General features: G+C 40.1%; 1 long non-coding RNA gene across 1 annotated transcript; it reads right to left on the bottom strand.

Moving 5' to 3' along the window:
- Positions 1-79: 79 nt before the first annotated feature.
- LOC118155739 lies at positions 80-2,223 on the bottom strand. Its single transcript, XR_004745993.1, has 3 exons — positions 2,038-2,223; positions 1,826-1,930; positions 80-298 (listed from the first exon to the last, which is right to left on the bottom strand). It is a non-coding gene; the product is annotated as an uncharacterized LOC118155739 (long non-coding RNA).
- Between the last annotated feature and the right edge of the window lie 11,491 nt (positions 2,224-13,714).

The raw sequence follows: 13,714 nt of genomic DNA on the forward strand, positions 1-13,714 counted from the left end.
CCTTTCCCTTTCCCTTTCCCTTTCCCTTTCCCTTTCCCTTTCCCTTTCCCTTTTCCCTTTCCTTTTCCGTTTCCTTTTCCTTTTCCTTTTTCATTTTTTTCCCTCTCCTTGACCTAACAAAGTGCTCTACTGGGGAAATTTAGCAACAGCTGGATTGCTCATTAATCAGTGGTGAATTAAGAAAATGACCTCAGACTGATTATCAGCTGGATTTTGTAGTACGTAGAAAAAGTTGCATCAGGCTCCAGAGACTGTAACATAAGGTAGTATAACACAGACATCCCCAATTAGGGATCTCCTGGGGAGAGGAACAGAATGGAGAAGAGAGATTGATGGCACCATGTTTTGTTGAATGTCATTGGTGAGGAGTTTATATAGTAGCAGTCTAATTTATGGTGAGATAGCTGTGAATTTAATTCCCATGTTAGCACCTGAGTATCTGTAGTATGTTGACATCGTGATCTTATGCTGGTAGCAAGAATCTAGCATTGTTTGCTAGAGTGATAAAAACCCAAACTTAAAAAACACACTGGGAGAATATGTGCCTCTCACCAGTTTTTACAGAAGGTAAATGAACAGTTCTCTCCATGAAACTTCCAAACACAGCTATCCTTCTGACTCAGAATACCTGAAACAGGTGGCAGACCCTTTCCTGTAAACTCTTTGTAGAGGTGCCTACATCAGAATGGCTATAAATATTTTATAGTATCAGTACATACAGGTTTATCATTTTTCCCTTAAGCTTTAGTTGTGGTTTGCCCAATTTATTATTATTATTATTATTATTATTAATCTTTTCAGTAACCATAATGCTTGTATATCAACTTTTAGCCATGTTTCCTAAGGAACTGAGGATTCTGTGATATCAGACTGTATCTCTAATTGTATATCAGTTCCCTCTACCCTGGTAACTGCAACCTGCTGACCAAATTCAACTGAATTTGAAGGAGATATAGAAGTCTTAACATGAAATATGTCATCTCTCCCTTTCCACCCTCTCCATCTCCCCTCCCCTTTTTTAAAAAAAATAAATAAATCAATATCTGGAGAGAGAAAATAGATCTGAATGATTGCTGCAGAGAATAAGGCAGGTATAACTCAGTTGTCTGACAGTCTGTTTGGTAGCAGCAAGCCAGTCTCCATGCATGTAAATTACTGGTCATGGCATATTAGTGATGTGAAAGAACAGAGTAATCAAGGTTACTACATTTGTAAAGTAGAAGAGCAGACAAATCTGGAGGAAACATGTCTTTTGTTCCTTTTGCTGTTCACTGAAGAATGTGTTGTTTTTATACCATAGTGTGCTTTCAGCTGCAATACAACAACAACCCCTGCAACTTAAATTCACCCAGAATAGGAAGGTTCTGCAATTTTCATTTTAGATCTAGTCAGTATATTAATCACCAGTAGATTTTATTGTTGGAAACTTTTTTCCCTTTATCATCTAAAAACTTACTTTTTAAAATTAGCAAACCAATATACGACAGGATTTATTAGGTTAGTTCATCAATGGACTGAGTTCTTCATCACTTCATTCAGATCTGAATGACTGTAAAAGACAGCCTGTGGGTTTCTGACTGTCAACCCATTTTTGATCTTCACGTCCCTGAACATTTTGCCAGTGGAGAGGTAATTGTGAATTTAAGCATAATATGATAGGTTTTGCTGTTATTGCTTAGCTCTGTGGGCCTTTTAGAAGTGGTCTGTGGATCTCCAGAAGTATATGCATAGAAGGTTGCAAAGTTGCTGCAACCCTTGAACAGCACGTTCCTTCCTGTTTATTTTTGGTATCTGAATGACATTTGAGGGAATATCAAATACTCACCAACTGACAAGGCTCTTCTGCTGCTCTTCTATCTTCTTTCTCGTGCCATTCCACATGGGTGCAGGAAAAGGAGCTCTAGAGCAAGATCACTGGAGGCACTGGGTCCTAAGGAAAAATAAAGAGATACAGTCAGTCTCCTCTGCCTGGTGTAAGTGGCTGATAGGGCATTTGTTCCTGCCTGAAGGTAGAGGATTTGAAAAAGGCTCCAGCACTTCTCTGGCTGCTGCAGCCAGCAGAGATGCTTGGTGGTGACCTGCATTGCAGCAGGGCCCAGGAGCAGGAAGGACACCGTGCACAGTGTAAGTTGGGAAGAACCAAGCCCTGAACACTGACCCCTGTACAGCACCAGTGCTAGTTTGGGCTCAGGTCGGTCAGCAGCTTGTGTCAAGTCTGGGGAGGCCAGGGGCTGACAGGAGAGTGTGGCTGGAAAGCAGTGGCAGGGCACACATAACCCTCATACACTGGGGAGCTAGAAAGCAGCCTGAGAGCTCGTGGCCTCTAGTTTGGCCCTGGTTAGATTGCATAACTTTGAATAAATAAGCCCTGTTCCCTGAGGAAGAACTCAAAAGTTTGTGTGAAGCTTTGTGACAGTAAAGAATGCAATTGGAAGGAAAAATAATGCTGTGTGATTTGCTTGTTCATCCAAATTCAATAAATCCCTTTGTATGCAGCCATTGCCTTTATGCAAACTAAACATCTCTAACAAAGAAACAGGTTACTGGAGACTAATCTATTTTCTTGGATGGTTTCTTAGTAACTACAGCTGTGAGTTGCCAAGGAGCCCGGCTCAATGCTTTGCAATGAAGCAAGGAGCAAAAAAAAGAAGTGAAAAAAGAGTGCAAGACCGAGTTGTAAAGTTAAGTGCAGGCTAATAAGCAAATATTTGTTGTTCGTTTTGTAAAGGTCATCAGCGATTAGTTTTTTTTTTTTTCAGCTTTTCTTAAAATACACGTGTTTGTGTTTGAAAGTTTCCCTGTTGTGTCCCAGACATGCCTTCAGACTTGTGCTGTCTGGCATGGCTGTGCTGCCAGTCTGTGAGCATTGCCTGTACAGGCAGGGGCAGTGTCCAGACGAGGAGGGAGCTGGGACACAGGGCATCCTCTGGAAGTGCTGTTCCAGGCAGCATGGGCTGAAGGTGCCACCAGAGGTTACTGATGTTGTTTCCGTAGTGGTGACAGGCAGCATTTACATCCTGGACACTGTCAAAAATAGTCTGGAGGCAAAGGTTCTGCATTTCTCCAGGGTGAAAACATTTCATCTATATTCATCCTCTCCTTGTTGGAGCACAGGTTATTTTTCTGGCAGCAGAGGGAAAGAAGTGATGGATGCAGGGCTCATTCCCTGGAGAAACAGTGGAGGATCAAGACCTGGGAGGGGAAGAGCAGGAGTGTAACTGGGGCTGAGACTCTAGAGTTAAACTGGGTTATTCAAAGAAAGAGAGGGGATATGAAAGGAAAAAGGGCTGTTAGCCACTGGTTTGACTCTGACACCTTGGTCAAGACCATCCTTACCTGGCTGAGGCAGTGCTCCCAGGACATGCTGTGTGGCTTCAAGATGGGTGACCAGGACTTTTTTGGCTATGTGATGGAGCCGGTAAGCGACAGAGCTATCAGGGACTTGGTAATCCATCCTCATTTGCTGGGGCCAGCTGTATGGCCATGCTGATACCATATGTCTACGATCTGAGTCTTAATATAAATTGGTTTATGTCAATGTCTTCCTCAGGGCATTAGGCTCAACACTCCAGATGGCAGAGTGCTCCTGGTACAGAAACCATATGGTAGCGTATAGTAAAAGTTCAGAAAGGAGAAGAAATACATTGCGCTGCTTGTTTCTCATAACAATAGGGTCAATAACATTTAAGTCAGCATTAGTTAATGGTAGAAATGATACCAGCATTATGGTCTGGCATAATTAATGATTACAAAGCATAGGTACAGCACACCAGTAGATTACCAAAACTGTGCATTATCACAAGATTTTAACTGGACCCAAATTTTAAAGGAGTCTAAAACTCAAAGGCTTTAACAAGACAAAGGCTTTAAAAACTTCTTGAGCACAGTTCCCAGTAACTGCAGAGTTTATGTGTAGCATTTTAAACATGGCAGGTTTTGGAGCTGGGAAGCCTAGGACTGCTCGGTATCAGACCTGAGCCTGCACTGGGTACAGCAATGTCTCTGTGATTGTGCAAAGACAAAGGGAGTGTGGGTCTGTATATTGGGAAAGGGGGGCCATGGGAAGTAGAAACTGTCAGCCCAGTACTATATTTTTCTCTTCCTGTACTAAACTCTAATATGTTAAATAGTGTCTTAAAACTCAGTCTACAGAATGTGTTTTTGTCTTACCACTACCACCACCACCAAAAAAAAAAAAAAAAAAAGGCATTTTTGTTATCTGACCTCACCAGAGCTGCATCCTTTTGCTGCTGCTGCTTTTTAATGATCATTTTAAAGTGATTAACAGTGCCTGGAGCCACGACAGACTGACTTCCTGTGCTGAACTTCTACATGTCTGGATTTGCAGGAGGGAGTTCCTGACAAGAGAGTTCCTATAAAACAAGGACACTTGGGTCATTGTTTAGAAAAACTGACTGCATGGAAGAGATATAAGTCATGGACTAGGACAGATGCTCTGGCAGAGAGATTTTTACTTGTTTAGGGTTTCTTTTTTTAGCACCGGAAACACATTTTTTTGCAATTTCTAAAGGCATCAGAGCAGCAGAGTGACTGGTTGTCACTGGCTGCATTGATCTAATCTTTAGTTCTATCTTTAATAATAATAATAATAATAATAATGAAGTAAAATGATGGGAAAGACTTTAAGATCAGGTGGGATTACTGAAAGATTTCATGCAGGGGCAGGCACGACAAAAGCTCACTTACATCATGGGGAAGTGGAGATTTCGAAGGGGTTAGTTTCTGAAACAGTGTCCTCAGTATGTGGTTAACTACTAAACAAAAACTCCAGTGTTTACTGTCTATTCCTACCAGTAGAGACTCATTTTCAGCTGACTGCAGGATTCTTGCACTGTCTGGATCTCTTTTGGTCCCTGGTCATGTCAGGGGTTTCTTAAAACTTATTTCAAGGAGAAGGTTAAGGCTTAGTCTTTTAGGTTTGTTTCTAAATGAACTTGCTCATCTTGAAAATGAATGTGGCTAATATCATCCAGTAAATTTTATTTTGAATGGAAAGTTAGATGGGAAAAAATAGAAAAATAGATTAAGAAATCAGAAAAAAAATAATCAGACCACAGTTTTTATTTAGTCATTTTTCACCCCTAGGTTTGCAATCCATATTCAACGCTCACAATGTCAGTTTTTCACATGCTAAAAATCTTCATATTAAATACATACACCTGTTATATTTTCAAAACATCTGTCCCATCATTTCATAATCTTTGATGGGATCTAGTATGCCCAGTTTTAGACACTGTTTGAATTTAGGACTTAAAGTACATAAGGAGTTCCTCTGAAATCAAAGGGAGAATCTCTGTGTTAATTTGGTGTCTTAAGTAGAATTGGACTGTTTTACATTACAGACTGTCTCAAACTGAACTGGGCCCCTAGAAAGATCACACTGGTCACTAACACGAGTTATTGGCCAGGTAGCAAGGCCCACCACTATGTAAATCAATACCTATCTGTGTCATATGTGAAGTTGCTTTTTATGAAACCAGAAAGCAAAGTCCCTGAGAGAGGTGGCTACTGGTGAAATCTGACTTAGATAGGCCTATTGGTATTATTTAATCGTCTTTTCAACTATGGTAGTCTTTTTGCATGACTTAGTTTTTGAGAGGGTTACTGGAATAAAAACTGAATGCCGTCACATCAGTTTTGTGTCTACATCTGTCAGTGCTGCTCCTATTTACATGGCACTGATAGATTTCTGTAAGTCCTGTCATACAAGCTTTTAGATTAGATTTAGTTTTGAATCAGAAGCGTCATGTCTACTGAAGGAAATGGAAAAGGACAGAGGTAGTCAACACCCTCCAAAGCAGTCAGGGAAGATGTGCACCATTCCTACAATTAGTGTCACTTCATGAAGGGAAGTCAAGCATATCCTTCTGACTGCCTTGACCTGCATCTTCCTATTCTGTGTGGGCCTAAAAACCTCATTCAATATCAGCAGAAAGACCTTGGGAAGTTCACTGCAAAAAGCCATGAATGATATTGTGTCAAAAATGGAAAGCTGCCGTATCTCTGACAAGGGAGAAACTATGACACAATCTGTGAGAATGGCTGCAAGGGCATTATGTGTATGAGATGGAGTACCTCTTTGATTTGAATTAAAATGGAAAAGAAATGGTGTGGAGGCCTGGTTGGTGCTGTATGCTGTGTGCAGAAGCACAAGTGGGAATTGCTTAAGTAATATGGTAGATAACAGAATCCCCTCCAATTTCAGCGGAGATATTAGCATTGCCAAAACTCTTACTGATTCAACTAAACCTGAAGTGACAGAACAGGTAAAAGAGGTTATAGGACTGATGATCCAGATTTTGAGCATGCTGCATAAAGAACGTACGCCAAGAACTGTTTGTGTCCATTAGATTTAATTTGTCTGTTAATCTGGAGGTGATGACAATGACTGATTTCAAAACAAGGCTGGTAGCATCTGTGATATCACACAGAAGTCAGCAAAAAGTTCTGAGCAAGGAGTATCTCTGTGGTAAACTAGGAACTGAGTTTTGAAGAGTATTACACATCATTGTTGATGAGAAAGGCGTTTCTCATGTAAAACCATTTTGCTGGTGACAAAACTTAACACAGAAAATCTAGTGCTACTGAAGATGGAAAGGAAAACAACCAATCCAGCAGAAACACATCTCCTCACAAGTTTCAGTAGAATATTTTTACAGTGGGGACAGGCCATACCAGTGAACATATGAATCAGTCTCAGGCTCTATAGCCTTCAGAGTGGAACTGAAGCTCCATCATGTACATCTTTCAGTTGCACATTTCATTCATCACTGGGTTTAAATTTATCTGCCAAGTTAGAACAGCCAATTGACTTCTACAGCTGACCCTCTATTTCTGCCTTCACACATTGAGAGAAGATGAGTTGTCTACCACTGAAAATTATGGCAACAAAGATATTGAGGAAGTGAGTCAGGCAAGGCTGAGAGATTTATTTGGAAACCAGTTAATTGTTGTACAGAGCACAGATTTGGGTATTACAGAAGTATAGGTGTGACTGCTGGGTTAAATTTCCTATGCTGACAACACAGGGTAGATTGCCATAAAAACTGAAAAAGTCAGAAACCTCTAGAGAGAGGGTAAACAATGGAAGCTGAAGCCAGTCCTCCCAGAGTTTCTGTTTCTTTAATTAGTGAAAACAATCCAGATCAAAGAATGGCTGGTGTCAAGATATTAGCAGAACTTGCAGAAAAGAGGCAGTTAATAGTGCATACCCACGATAGATGGTGTGACTTTCCTATGTCATGTAAGAGTTCCTCTGCTTCAGGGCTATTCAAAGGCAAGAATAAGGAGATCAGATTTTGTAAATAATTTCACAAGGAGGCAATTGTGTGATGTTTTTCTGAAGACTGTATCTCAAATAGCAAATACAAATCATTCACATTCACATTGTTATCAGAAGGTTGGGCCAGATGCAGTGGCACAACATGGCATGTTCTGTTCTGTTGCATTTAATGCATGTAGAATATTCATTGTCCCACAATCAGGACGTGACATAAGGGCACTTTTGCTAGATTTTTCAGGAATTGCAGGAGTTCTCTTGCCCCATCTTAATCTCTAAAACTGCAGTCAAGATGAAAAAATTCCATTATTGGTTCTTCTGTGCAAGAAAAAGGTCAAAATGGCTCCAGCAATATTCATCATACAAAATATTTCTATTCTGTTATGTAATGTATGCAAACTACCTACTTGAAACAGGGACACCATCACTGCAATGTGAATCCACCATGCTAGGTCTTGGTACTTGTTATTTGCAAAGAGCATTTGGTCATCCATCCACTGACCAGAACAATGAAGTTACCTTGGAGCCTATAAAGTGCACAGCACATTCCTGCTGTATTTATCACCTGGAGATCCCTGACAAAGGGATCAATTTCTCAGAAATGCTCAATATTCAGATTTATATTGACAAAAACATTGGTGACAAAGGGGGCTTTTTATCTCTGAAACTCTGAAAGAAAGGATAAGAAATGTGATGATTTTAGAAATCTATTTCTAGAGTTTTTGGAAGCATCCTACAGCACATTTAAACTGTTTTAATAAGGAAAAGATCGGATTTTTTTATGGCACACTTGAACAGTGAGTATACTTAATTCCTCATTTGCATTAAGAATATCATTTTTTGATCAATAAATAGATAAAATGTGTGTGTTATCAGACAAAAGAATATTTCTCACCAGATGGAGAAGTGTCATTATGACAAATATAACTGCTGCTGCAATGCTACACTTCAGCAAAGATTTTAGTAACTAAATAAAGTCTATAAATGTAAAAGTCTCAAAAACGCCATTAAATTGTGCCTGCTGATACCAACAGCTGAAACTTCTGACTCTAGCTTACTGATGGGAGGGAGATCATTCTGTATCTTTCTTTTTCTGAAGTGTTTCATAGCTTAGATAACAAAAGCTGAAGCTCACCTGCGTGGCTTGCAGCCAGCACAAGTAAGGGTAGCTGGCCAAAAAGGAAATGTTCCCAGTTCTTGTATGCACCTGGTAAATGGATTCCCAGGAGATAAAATTAGAAATTGAGCTGGTTGGGAATTTCCCTATAAAAAGATTTATATATATATATATATATATATATATATATATATATATATATATATATATAAAGTATGTTTTGTTGAGATGAAAACTTTGTGAGAGGTTACATTCCACTGTTGACAGACAAGGTATCTGTAAGAGAAATGAATTTTCTCATGTCATTTCTCCCACAATACACACAAGTGGCTTGATTACTGGGCTATAATGTATTTAGTACTGGGGTTCTTGCTGTTGCACCTGCAAGAGGTGTTCCATTTTGTATCAATACAATTTTTATGGATCATGGACTTTGGTCTCTCAATTCACTACTCTTAAGTAATTTTCTCTGATCCGGTGAACAACATCTCCTTTAAAGAAAAAATAAATAATGTTTTCAATAGTCTTGGCTTTGCTCCAAAAGGAACAGAAAAATTGGACTTCTTCACAGTATTCATTCTCTGACTCTCTGCCACAGGACATGGGAACTATTTCACAAGCATTCACAATTTATCTGAAGAGAATTAAGCTGACAGCTGAGATACCCTGATGACATACCTTTCAGCAACTAGTAGCAGGAACCCACAGCACGCATGTAGGAATTCGCTGAGAAGCTAACGTGGTATCATTTATTTATTTATTTATTTTTATTTTAAGAGTCACCTGTGCCCTGTCTGTGGTGTGGTTTATCTTCCCAGCTGGACATGATAAGTCCTGGACCATATGTTAATTATGGAGACATAAAGTGAGGCTTATGAGATACAGAGGCTGCCTGAGTTCAGGGAGCAGGGTCCAAAGAGGAGAGGATCAGAGCGATGGCCCATTACTTCCCATCAGATGGCCTGGGACTACCATTCCCTGGAGAACAGGGAGGGAGAAAAGGAAGTCTCCAGAGGATGGAGCAGAGCTCTTCCTCAATCCTAGGCAAAGGCAAGGAGAATGGGGTGGGAGGAGAGACTTACAGGGAGCAGATTACAGGCTTCATGTGAAACTGTTGTTCACCTGTTTTTAAGTAGCTTTCAAGTACTGAAGCGAAGGTGCAGCACACCAGCAAGCACTGGGAGTACTCGGTGTGATGGTTTTACCGTGCTAGGCAGTTGAACACCAGGACCGCTCTCTCACTCCCCCTCCTCAGATGAGGAGGGGAAGAAGTAAAGGAAAGAACAACTCACGGGTTGAGATAAGGATGATTTAGTTAAAGAGAAAAAATACATATATATATATGTTATTAAGGAAATATTATTGTTAATTAAACAATTAAACTAAAGGGAAAAAAGGGAAAGGGGAAGAGGGAGGGGGAAAAGGGAGTAACTAAACAAAACAAGTAAAGGCTATGTGGAAGTGCAGAGGAAAGAAATTACTCTCTACTTCCCACAAATGAGCGATGCTTGACCACGGCCTTGAAGCAGGGCCTCAACGCACGTAGCCGGTGTTGGGGAGGAGGACAGACGTTTTCACAATGAGAGCCCACCCCTCCCCTCTTCTTCCTTTTTCCACCTTTTATTGCTGAGTGTGACACCACATGGTATGGAATATCCCTTTGGTTGGTTTAGGTCAGCTGCCCTGGTGATGTTTCTTTCTCACTTTTTGCCCACCCCCTAGGAGGGTCAGAGAGAGTCCTGATGCTGTGCCAGCACTGCTCAGCAGCAGACACAACACCGGTGTGATCCCACTGCTGTTCTAGCTACAAGTGCAGAGCGCAGCACTGTATGGGCTGCTGCAGGGAAAGGTAACATCCCAGCCAGACCCAGTACACTCGGGTACTTCAGCCAGGATGCTGGCTTATAAGCTCAACTACATGCATCTTGTTGTGGTTCATTTTTATCAGGGATGCATGTCTGAAATCAACCAACCACACCTCTTTTGTCCATGTTTTTTTTTCGTGAGCAAGTTTTTCTTGGGATTTTTTCACCATGTGTCTGGAGAAACCACATATGAAGCCTTTTTTTCTGGCAGAACCAGGAAATGCAGAAAAGTGTGAAAATGCAAGGAGTTTGCAGAAAACTCCAAAACATTTCCAATTCCAAGGCTGATGGACAATTTCTATAGATTTCTATCGCAGATTAATATTTTCTTTTATTGTTTATCAAAATTGGTTAAGGAAAAAAATCAATAATGCTTTTGATATAAAATGTCGTTTTGCTTCTGGACAGAGCAGCTGTCACACATGCTTTCAGAGCAGGAAAAATGGATTACATTTATAGGAGGATATGTGTTCAGTGTAGCATATTGTCCTTATTCAACAAATGAAGGTTTTCCCATAGGATATGTAACTGATTCTCAGTGACACCATCACTTCTGCTTATACATCTGTTCTGCTTTTAACTGCAGTATAACTCAATCATTCTGGACAGATCTTCCTTTCAGATATATATTTCCTCTAAACCTATCAAGTCACAGGCATGACAACATCTGAACCTATGCCAGGGCCTCTTAATTAGAGAGACCCGCTTCCTCCGTGCTGAACGTCAGCGCGCTTTGTCGCTGCAGAGCAGGCAGCCTGCTCCCACCCTGGCAGTTGTCTGTGCAGAGCTTCTCCGGATGTTCTCCAGGAGGTAGCTCATCGGCTGTGAAAAGGCTTGCTTCGCTCCACCCACTTTGCTAGGGATTTTCACTAGAGGCTTTCAGCCTAATGCTAGAAAGGCACAATTTTCAAGTCTTTTTTTTTTTTTTTTTTTTTTTTTTTTTTTTTTAATACCTAAATTGCGTACTTGCCAAATTTAGCATTGAGATGGTAGTGCCTGGGACATAAAGCCTAAGCTCAGCTTAGATAGGAAAGAGTGGAGTATGGACACAGAAAAATAATGTTTGTGATTTTATTTATTTATGTATTTTCCTGAATATCACCATCAGCACTGCTGGGCCCAAAATCTCTTTTAAAGTGTTCATTTGATTTAATGTTAATTCCAGGTGGACCAGACACACCATAAAGAACCCCGCAACAGTAAATACCTGACTTCAGAGAGCTGGTTTTCTGGAGGAGACAACTGCACTAGTATATGTAGAGTCATGGTAATGATTGACAGAAGGAATAGTATGGATGATGGTATTTTGATTTCTTTATGACAGACACTTGCTATTGAAAACAGGTCTTTCTCATATGCATAGATCTCATTTACACAGAACCCAAAATGGACAAGCATGGTGTTTTTACAATGCTCTAAAGAGGAAACGGGAAAATATTGTTGCTGGATATAAATTTAACCACAGGCATAGAAAATGTATTGAGAATAAAAGTGAACTCCTGTGGTCTGTGAATACCGCAAATAAAAAATTAAGGATTGAAATACCTATTTTAATGGTTGTTAGAGTACTGCTCCTATTAAGAAATGCAGTATAAAGATTTTTCTTCTCTGTGGAAAGGTATACTTTGCAAGGGAGCAATGAACGATTTTCTTCACTGATTCAGTTGTGAAGTATTCTGAAGTATGAAACTCACACCTGCCAACTAAAATGAGCCTTACTGTGCCCAGTCTTTGATGTCTGCAGTGACTATGTCTTGATCTCAGCTAGCTGTCCTGGCTTCACTGTATAGTCACAGAGTGCAACAAATACATGTTGCAGGATAGCAAGCAGCCTACTTCTTGCCTCTTGCCAAACATGACATATTAGAGGACATCTCATCAAAACCTGAACTGTCTGAGAACCGATGGCATTCACCATGTGTTGGCTGTATCACAACAAGATACAAATTGTGTCCACATGCACACATGCAGGTGAGCACACGTTCAAGTTCCAGCAGGGTTGGGTGGACTCCAGCTCCTCCAACGTGGGTGGCAGAGAGCATTCATGCAGCTGATTACCTGGCTCTGAAGACCTATCCCAGCAGCCGTCTCTTTCAGTAACAGGGGATTTTCACAGCACTGCCTTCACAGTGCTGCTTCTGTGACTGTGAAAAAGTACAAGTATTGCTACACATAGAGGGCTTCACCTGTCAGAGCTGTTTCTTCAGTATGTTTTCGGAGCAACAAAGTGTACTGGCCTCTTTAAAAGGATTAAAGTCACAGCATTATAAAGGCCACCTGAAATCTAGGCAATTCTGTCTGGAGACACAATCTCCCATTGCCTTGTGTGACCAACAAGAATGGTCAAGGTAAAGAGCTCTCCACAAAAAGGACAAGGAGCCAGCTGCTCACTAAGGCAAGGCAAAAATTTACCAATTTTTTAGAAACAAAGACACAATCATGTAAAATATATGAGATCTCAGCAAATTATGGGGAGGGAGAGGTGAAAGTATTCAGCATCTCTCAGGCTCAAGATCTGTTTTATATTTGTTTGGATTGTTAATTGTACAAAACGCTTAGATCTAAGCACAAAAAAGTGCATTGACTTGGAAAAGCATATCCCTCGTGTTCAACAATTAAAAATGAAAGCAAAGAGTGATTTATTCACCGTTTTAAATCAGTCTTTAGAATGCAACTCTCATTCTTTTTGTTTATAGCTCTCTTTTATAAGAGGAGGTAATAAATGTTTTGGAAAGGACTGATATTTTATGTGTTGTCGATTTATATAATGGTCTTAAAAGTAAGGAATTTGGAGTGCTGAATAATAATTCTTCCTAGCAAGTGAGCAATAAAGCTGACTGGCACTGGGACTTTGATGTGCATCTCTGGGGAATTTCAATAATATAAATTCAACTAACATTTCTAAAATGCATTTTGGGTGTACTATTGTACAGTCTTATTTCAAATGTTTATTTCTGGCTTCATACATATGCAAATTAATATTAATATACTGCAAGTCTGCACAAACAATATGTGTCCTACTGAGGTCAGTGGGAGTTTTGTCAATAGTTACTATGAATGCAAAATTTCATTTTAGCTGAAGCACAGCTGTCCTGGTTTAATAGGATTAAGCTGGAAGTTAAAGGTTTTTAGCTAGCAAAAATGTGAGGTCTTCTAACAGCCTTTCAAGTGAACTGATGGGGGGAGGGAGGGGTCCAACAGGAAAACAAAAACAATAACAAACAACAAAAACAAACAAAACCACAAAAACAAAAACTAGCTGTTTTTAGGGTAGAACTTAAGTTTATAAATCAGATCTGAAATGGTTCCTGTATACCTGTACGTGTTCCCATTTCTAAGTCTAAACAATGTGACTGAACCCTCAGTGTTATTAGCTAAAGGAAAATCAAGGAAAATCAGTAAGCATTTGAAAGTGCTGTGCCTTGTGGCATA

The sequence above is a fragment of the Oxyura jamaicensis genome, chromosome Z (genome assembly GCF_011077185.1).
Source record: "Oxyura jamaicensis isolate SHBP4307 breed ruddy duck chromosome Z, BPBGC_Ojam_1.0, whole genome shotgun sequence".
Taxonomy (NCBI): domain Eukaryota; kingdom Metazoa; phylum Chordata; class Aves; order Anseriformes; family Anatidae; genus Oxyura; species Oxyura jamaicensis.